The sequence below is a fragment of the Suricata suricatta genome, chromosome 13, assembly GCF_006229205.1.
Source record: "Suricata suricatta isolate VVHF042 chromosome 13, meerkat_22Aug2017_6uvM2_HiC, whole genome shotgun sequence".
In the NCBI taxonomy this organism is placed as follows: Eukaryota; Metazoa; Chordata; class Mammalia; order Carnivora; family Herpestidae; genus Suricata; species Suricata suricatta.
The window spans coordinates 55,741,039-55,750,332 of NC_043712.1; the positions used below are offsets into that span (position 1 = coordinate 55,741,039).

The 9,294-nt window shown below is 33.1% G+C and overlaps 1 long non-coding RNA gene across 1 annotated transcript; it reads right to left on the bottom strand.

The window, feature by feature from the left end:
• Positions 1–208: 208 nt before the first annotated feature.
• On the bottom strand, positions 209–4,428 carry LOC115276387. Its single transcript, XR_003901911.1, has 3 exons — positions 4,323–4,428; positions 2,693–2,749; positions 209–321 (listed from the first exon to the last, which is right to left on the bottom strand). It is a non-coding gene; the product is annotated as an uncharacterized LOC115276387 (long non-coding RNA).
• Between the last annotated feature and the right edge of the window lie 4,866 nt (positions 4,429–9,294).

The following is a 9,294-nucleotide window of genomic DNA, read 5'->3' on the forward strand; positions in this document are numbered from 1 at the left end:
AACAGTATATCCATCAATATAGTACTGGAAAAAACATTAAGTATAATTAAAGCCAAGTGGTTTATAATTTGTTGGTAAAATTGATTTTTCTCTAAAAACTCAGACATATAAAATAAAGTGTGCTTTCCTGGAACTGGAAACTATATTTTTGGTCTTATGTATTTTCCTAATGAATAAATGCTGGCACGTCTAGTAATTGAGCAGTATGTGAGCAACACCGTGTAGGATGGTTTAATTTCCTTAGATGTGTATAGGATTGATGGGGAGGAAATGTTTCAGCTTAAGCAACTTTTGTTGTTTTTTATTTTGATTTATTTTAACCTGAAATGAAAAAAAAATACTTGGTTTTAATAATACAAAGTCTAACGTCACTGTCAAGAAGACAAAAATTAGAAAACTTAGCACTATGAGGCATTTTGTTACTTTGGAACAAGGCCAGCAGGGACCACACTGAGAAACTGAACCAAATAAACTCTTCCCAGCATGCTGTTCTTCAGCTTCACAAGTCTTTGAGGACCACCCTATTTGTGAGAAGACCACCAAAGTTACTCGAGAGCAGATGTCCAGGAACAAAGAAAATCATACATGTTCCTGGGAAATTGCAGAGTTAAGCAAACGTCTTTTAAGGTATGCTTGAAACATCGCAAAGGCGGTAATAAGTTCCTGTGACCACTTCCCAACTGCAGGAATAACTGACTAAAAGACTGCTGGCGGGCAGTACAAAGGGGCCCTGAAGTTTGGGTTGGAGGACATAGTGTTTTGAGAGTTACATCCCTGCCTCCTTACTTGTAACAAGCAGTAAGAAGTTCTTTGTCTTCCATACTTCCTAGGACTGTATTCAACTTAATATACAAGTGGTGCCACTTCAGTTTCATTACAATATGAAACAATTTGGATACATCAACTACCTCTACTAAGGAGTGATATTTGTGGATGTAGAACAGGTATTCCCAATGTATGAACCATTGGAGGTTCCTGAGTCACTTCCCAGGGGACTGTGAGGTCCAAAAATTTTTATAATAATTTCATCAATTTTTTATTGCTATTGCAACAAATTACAACTATAAATAGCACAAAATAACTCACAGTTCTGTAGATCAGAAAAGTCTGACATGCACTGTACCAGACTGAAATCAAAATTATTGGTATGACTGTGATCATTTCTGGAGGCCCTCTAGGAAAACCTGCTTCCTTACTAATTCAGGTTCTGATAGGAGAAGTTCCATTTTCTTGCTGGCTGTCAACTGGGAGCCATTTTCAGCTTCCAAAAACTATGTACACTCTCTAGCTCGTGGCCCTTTCACTCAATCTCGAGTCAGTGATAGTGGGTTGAGTATCCTTCTCACAATGCAAATCTCTCTCTTTTTTTTTTTTTTCTGTCATCTCTCTCTCCCTGCAGCTAGGTATGGTTCTCTGCTTTTAAGGGCTCAGATGATTATACTGGGCCAACCCAATAACCTAGGATGATCTCTCCAGCTCAAGGGCCATTAACTTTAACATATTCACAATCTCTTGTCACGTAAAGTCACAGATTCATAGATTGTGAGGATTGGGACATCAATATCTTTGAAGTTATTCTGCCTACCACATTAATACTTCATCTTTTTAATACTGTTGCCATTTTTACTGAGGATGCAAAGGCAATAGTGTAAAAAACTGTGAGCATTTTAGCACAATCAGTGCATTGGCACCAAATTGTATTTGAAATTACTATATTTTTCACTTCCAGGTGCTTGCAGTTAAGATTAAAAATAAAGAACATCAAGAATGTCCTTGATAAACATTATTTAAAAATTCTAAATTCTAAAATTTAAAAATTTTTAACCTTTATTTATTTTCGAGAGGGAGAGAGACGGAGTGTGAGGTGGAGAGGGGCAGAGAGAGAGGAAGACACACAATCTCAAGCAGGCTCCAGGCTCTGCACTGTCAGCACAGAGCCCGACGTGGGGCTTGAACTCATGAACTGTGAGATCATGACCTGAGTTGAAGTTGGATGTTTAGCTGACTGAGCCCCCTCGCCAGGTGCCCTGAAACATTATTAATTTTAATAACTATTAATCCTTCTGTACACCTCTTTGTTATACTGTGCCATGAAAAGATAAATGTTCATAACTCTGTTGTATTTTGAAGTATGAGGATTAACTTTCGGAAAAACACTTCTACAATTGTTTGAATTATATGTATAAGTAGACTTTCTTTTCATGAAGCTACATTTCTGTTTCAATGAATACCAGACAGATTATGGTCATTTAGATTTGTGTTTTTGGCTGATATAGTCTTACACATGACACATCAAGAAATCAACTCATCATTTGTTGCAAACAATAAAATTTAAGATTTTGAGCAAAATTACAAATTTGATAAATTTCTATGTGCCATCATGAAGTTGGGAACTATCTTCAGTGGTGATAATGATGAATGTTGTTTTTCTTTATATATTTTATAATAAAATATGGCACCACTTTGAATATCTGTATACTTCAATGAACCAGTATTTTTCAACCAGATTTTTACTTGTATCCAACAAGATTGTGAATAAGTGAAAAAAAATCCTTTAAAGGATCAAGTTATTTAAGATAGATTTTAGCATGCAGTGATAGTTTCATATTTTAATGTTCATTGATATGATTTCAGATTCTACACAGCTAACCTTTTAAAAACTACCACTTATTTGAGAAGAGTATCAAATTACCTTTCCATTTCCCAAATATATCTTTGTGAAGCTGTATTTTCTTCAATATACTTCAACCTAATTGACATGGCAATGAGATAAATGCAGAAGCATATTGTTAATCCGCCTAACTTTGGTAGGGGAAATACAGTTGTCTTTCACAAACATTTTACTAAAGTGCATGAAGGATTTATTACTGCCATTTATAAATTAATTAATAAATATTTTTGTTTCCTAATTTTAATGTCAATATGGTAAATAGGGTAAACATAATTACACATCCAAAGTTCTTTGGGGTTTCCATAATTTTAAAATAATCTTGGGATTAAAGGTTTTAAGAACTAGAGAAATTGACTGATGTAATAATATTTCATTTTAGTATATTTAATCATAATATTAATTTACTATTAGTGGCACTGTTAGATATTGAGGATAAAAAGCCAAATTTATATATTTCTATGATGGAAATATATAGGTAATAAATAAGCAAAAGATATTAGTTGCTTCATAAAGATACATAATTACATTTTATATATATTTAGAAATATGATTTTTGCTTTGTTAGAATATATATAACCAGATTTAAGAGTATATATATTTTTTCATTTCTATCAGTTTTTTCCTTGTGTATTTTGAAGATCTCTGTGTTAAGTGCATATATTTGGAATTGTTATATTCTTAGAGAATTAACTCTTTTATCATTCTATATCATTACGTAATGGCCTCTTTATTCCTGGCAATCTTCATTGTTTAGAAGTTGCTTTGTCTGATACAGCTCTTTCACCTTTTGATTCATCTTAAGATGGCATATCTTTCTCTAAACCTTTACTCTTAACCTATATGATTATATTTAGTCAGTTTCCTTTTTGGATCCATTCTATTGGTCTCTGTTATATTTAAACCATTCATACATGTAGAGCGATTATTGAGACATTTGGATTAATATTCATGTTTGTAATTGTTTTCTAATCATTATATATTTCTAAATATATATGTATACCATACATATAATCATATATGTATAATATAATGCAATGCATTAAAAGTAAGGACTCAGTGAAAATGTTTCATGGAAAGACACAAATAAATCTACCCTATTAAACCATGAATAAGAATATTAAAAATATGGTTTATAGGGCCTACTAAATGGGAAATAATTATTTTGTATAACCATTAAAACACTTATAATACAAAATTCTAATTCTGGGCTACTATTTTGTTTATGATATTTAAGTCCATATCAGAACTTTATAATGCCTGTACATGATATATTACCTGTACATGATAAATAAAACAGAATATATAATAGGCATTCCTTCTCAGCAATTGCTTGGAAAAAATAGAAATATTAACTTTAAAAATATATATATTATAGCCTTATTGGAAACATTTTTTAAGCTTCTGATATCAAGGTGGTATCAGATTGTAAAAGAAATTTAATTGGTTCTTCATTTCAAAGGTTTACACATTGAAATTGAAATTTTGATACCAAGTTGCTTGTTTACCAGGCTAGTGAGAGACAACTCAATTATAAGATATTCTTTTAATACCTAATTTACAACATAGAGTCCTAATTTATTCTATTTTATCACTAGTACTAAAGGAAAAAAACTATCATAATAAAACGATTGTATTATTTAAGACCACTTACTCAGCAAAATGTTAGTCAGGAACTGTCCTCCATGTAGTTAGAATGTGGAGAGACCCTTATATCTGTGTCATGTGAGACAGCACAGTGTCATGGTTAAAATGCAGTTTCTAGAGTCAAAATGGTGAAAATTGAATTTTAATGCTAGATATCATAACTAGGGGACTTGGATAAATCACACAATGTTTTGTTAGTTTCTTCATGTGCCTAAATGGGAATAATATTTACTATAGATTTGCTTTAATGATTAAATGGAAGAATCTATGTGAATGACTCATCAGATTTGCTTTCACATAGAAAAGTCCATAACAGGTATTAGCTACATATATGATTGTAATGTGCCTCGAAAGCCTTTGCCAAATAATTACTTCCCTTCCAGTGTCTTAAATTTCACAATTTTAATAGAGAAGTTTATGATTTAGAAGGGACATCAGAGGTCAGAAGGGCACTTGATTTTAGTATTTTGCAAAATTTTCCTAAGACTGTTTGTGGTTAGAAAGAAATGCTTTTGTGTTTCTCCCATGGTAATCTTATCTAAAAATGTAACTTCTTGAATTGGTTCTCACAAAGTGATTAGTTTTTGAGGAAGGCAACGATCTTTCAAGGGGAGACAGATTTGCATAGTGTTTTTAAGAACATGGGATGCAAAATTGAATAGTGGTTCTAATAATTACTACCAATCTTGGGTAAATTATTAGATTCTCATTTGTCTCAGTTACTTCTTTGCAAAATGTGTGTGTGTGTGTGTGTGTGTGTGTGTGTGTGTACATATATTATATATTACCTACCACATAGGACTATTGCTAGGGTTAAACAAGTTAATATTTCTTTTATTTATTATTTATTTATTTATTTATTTATTTTGCGAGAGAGAGAGAGGGAGAGAGAGTGTGTTTGTGAGAATAAATAAGGGAGGGGCAGGGGGAAAGGGAGGCAGAGGGAGAGGGTGTGAAGCCTAATGGGAGATTGCATCTTATGACCTTGAGATCATGACCTGAACTGAAATCACGAGTTGCACACTTAACCAACTGAGCCACTCAAGTGCCCCAAATAAGTTAATATTTCTTCAGCACTGATAAGAGTGCCTAGGAGATAATAAGAACTACACAAAAGCCTTTTATTATTATCATGTCATTATAATTCCAAAAGATATATAAAGGAGGAAACTACCTTATAGAACTTCAACTCCCATTAACAATCCCAATGATCTGGAAGAAAAATATATAAGCCCTCTTTGGAAGAAAATAACTTTATCCATAGCCTCAAAAAATTTCTATAATTAATACCACAAACACACAGTTTGATACAAAATTAAAAATAATTATCAATGTTAGAAGACAGAATAAAAGAAAATCAACGTAGCCAACAGACAGCAGAAACACACAAGAATATTAAAATTATTCTTGTTAATAGATAACATACTTTAAAATATATGTTGAGCAATATAAACAAAATTGAACACTTCAACAGAAAACTAGAAATTATATAACTCAAATACAGAATGGGGAAACTAAAAAATTAATAGGTGAATTTGGCAGAAGATTAGAAAGATCTGAAGAGGGAATTAGTGTACTTGTGTTAGCAAATAATCTATCACAGCTGCTAACTCAGGAAATGAACGGATGAGCCTTGGTGCACAGCCCCGGCAAACGACTCTGTCCCTGGAAACCCTGAGGGGCTGGACAAAAGAAAAGCATGGCTTCCAGATGAGTTTGTGAATACTGTGGTCAAAAAAAAAAAAAAAAAAAAAAAAAACCACCAAAACACAATAACGACAACAACAACAAAACAAAAACAAACAGAAACCCAAAACCAAAACAAATAAACAAAAGGAAAAAAATTTTGGGGTAAACTCATTGCAAGAGAAGCCAATAACTCAAGAGATGAGGGTTTGGAAGACAGAAAGGGAGAAATTTATTTCAGGTGCTGGCAGCCAGAGCAAGTGGCAGGCTTAAGCCTTCACAACTGACCAGTCTTCCAACAAGAGGAAGAGGTTCAGGGGGGTACAATGCAAAAAGGCAAGCAGGGAGCATGTGATCATGAGTAGGGCTGATACATGTTCAGCCAATGATCAGGCAGGGAAAGGCACCTGTGGGGTGTCTTCTAGGCACTCTGTTGCTATCAGGGTTTTTGTGGTCTGGAAGCTGAAACATTCCAATCATTGTCAATGCCTCAAGAAGGTGGGATAAGAAATAACTGTTGAGGTCTATAGTTGAGTCACAGGGTTCACTGAAACTTGAAGACAAACTTGCAGGAAATATCCAGAAGGAAGCTTGGAAAGAAAGAATATAAAAAATATTGAAAGAGGGGAAGAAAGGGAGAGAGAAGAGCAGTCACATTTGGAAAAGAATGAACTGTAAGCTTTTACAACTAATAGATGATATCAGGATGTATTAAAAACATTTTTAAAATACACAAACAATATAAACAGAAAGTAATTCACAAAAAGTAATCCACTGTTAGACAAACATAATTATTTTACAGAAAAGCAAGTCAAGAAGAACTTTAAAAGAATCAGAAAAATATGGCAGATTACCTTCAAAGAGTCAAAAATTAGCCAACTTAAAAATATTAGTAAGAGAAGCTAAATTAAATCCTCAAAGTATTGACAGGAAATGATTTCCAAATGATAATCCACTACGTAACTTATTCTATTTTAAAATAAAAATATCCTGGGGTGTCTGTGTGGCTCAGTCGGTTGAGCATCCAACTTCTGCTCAGGTCATGATCTCACCCCGCATTGGGTTCTGTGCTGACAGCTCAGAGCCTGGATCCTGTTTCAGATTCTGTGTCTCCCTCTCTCTCAGGCCCTACCCCACTTGTGCTCTGTCTCTGTCTCAAAAATAAATATTAAAAAATTTTTTAAAAATCTTTAAGAAAAAAATTAAATAAAAATATCCTGAAAGAATTACCACGTAATACTGACATTCTCAGGGAAAAAAAGTTAGTATCTACTATTAGGTACTAAACAAGAGCATACGGTATTTTTCAGACTGAAGGAAAATGATCCCAAATGAAAAATTGAGATGGAATGCAAAAAGATTTCAAAGTGTACCATTTTACACTGAAAGTTTTAGAATTCCATATGCTCCACAGGTGGGAGAGTATTTGGTGCTTTAAATTAATTTCCTTTTAGCTATTTTTGTGGTTACATAGTATACCATTTTTTGTATTTATTTTTATTTACCTGCTGCCTAATGATGTTGAGAATTTCATATACTTACTGGATTTTTTAATATCTTCTTTTAAGTGCCTCTTCAAGTATTTTGACAATTTTTTTTTATTGGTTCATTCACCTCTTTGTTACTAAGGTCCAGATTTTTTAGTTTTTAAAATATATTGTGGAGGGGTGCCTGGGTGGCTCAGTTGGTTAAGAATCTGACTCTAGAATTCGACTGAGGGTCATGATCTTATGGTTTGTGAGTTTGAACCCCGCATTGAGCTCCATGCTGACAATGCACAGCCTGCTTGGGATTTTCTCTCTCTCTCTCACTCAGTCTCTCTGTCCTTCCCCTGCTTATGCTTTCCCTCTCAAAATACTCTTAAAAAATAAAACATATTGTAGATATAATTCCTTCCCAGTCATACATGACTTACAAATATTCTCCACTAGATATCATATTGATTGATTATGCTTTTTGATAAGCATGAATTTTTGATTTTTATAAATTCCAATTTATCAATGTTTTATATGGTCCATAAATTCTATGTCCTAAGATATCTAGCCTAAGAATTGTGAAGCTATACCCCTGTTTTCTTCTATTAACTTTACTGATTTTAAAGTTAGGCCTATGATCCAGCTCAGGCTGATTTTTGTCTAAACTGTAATATAAAAACCAAGAGCTACAGTGCTGCTGCTTTTCCTCTTTCTTTTCCTACTACTGTAGGATTTCTCCTCCTTCTCTTCCCCTTGCCCCTCCCTCCATGCATAGTCTACACATAAAAAAAAAAAAAAGTGGTGAGTTATGACCCGTCTTGAGGGTAGATGATCTACATGAATTCTTTAAAATTCTTCATGGAAGATTTGTTTTTTCTCCTCTATTATTAAATTAACTCAATCATTTACTTATATCACTACAGATTCAGTTATTTATTTTATATGTTGGATTATACTCCAAATCTATTTTGTTGCTCACATTTTCTTTCTCTTTCTTTCTTTCTTTCTTTCTTTATTTTTTGAGAGAGAAAGATAAAGTGTGAGTGCAAGTGCACACATGCACAGAAAGGACTGAGGGACAGAAGAATCTTACACAGGCTTTATGTTGAGTGTGGAGCCCAATGCAGGGCTCAGTCTCACAGCCCTGCAAACATAACCTGACCCCAAATCAAGAGTCAGACGCTCAATGAATTAGGACACCAGGTGTCCTGTATTGCAAAGTTATTAAGGGTTAACTTTTAAACAATTTGCTAGATTATAAAAAAGGAGTAAAAGTGACTTAAGTGAGACAGAGAACTCTTGTGCAAATGGTTTAGTCTGAATATAGCACTTGGCATGAAGGAGCTAAGTTCAAACTGTAATGCCTTCAGTAATAATCAGAATTTATCTAAGTATAAATAAAATAACATTCTTAAAAAGAGAAGGAAAACTAACTGCTTTTGCTTTTCAGAAACTATATTCTAACAATTAAAATCATGCTAAAAAAGATTTAAAATAATGCTTAACTCTGAAATCAGATTTAAATCAAACTAGGCTGTTTTGGATGGGTGAAGAAAACACCAAAGGAAAAAGAACATATCCTTAATAAATTACATAAAATACATTTCTAAAATTTTTTAAAAAGTTTCATTCTGTGGGACAATAATATAATACAAGACACAATAGAACATGTTTGATCATTTTATTCTGAGAACATTGTAGTCTAATTGGATTATGGACACAATACAGATAAACTTTATGAAGTTGCATATAAAAGTCTGCAATGCTTAGAGTGTCCATAAGTCAATAAAAGATGACTTACTGTTAAAATGCTCCTAG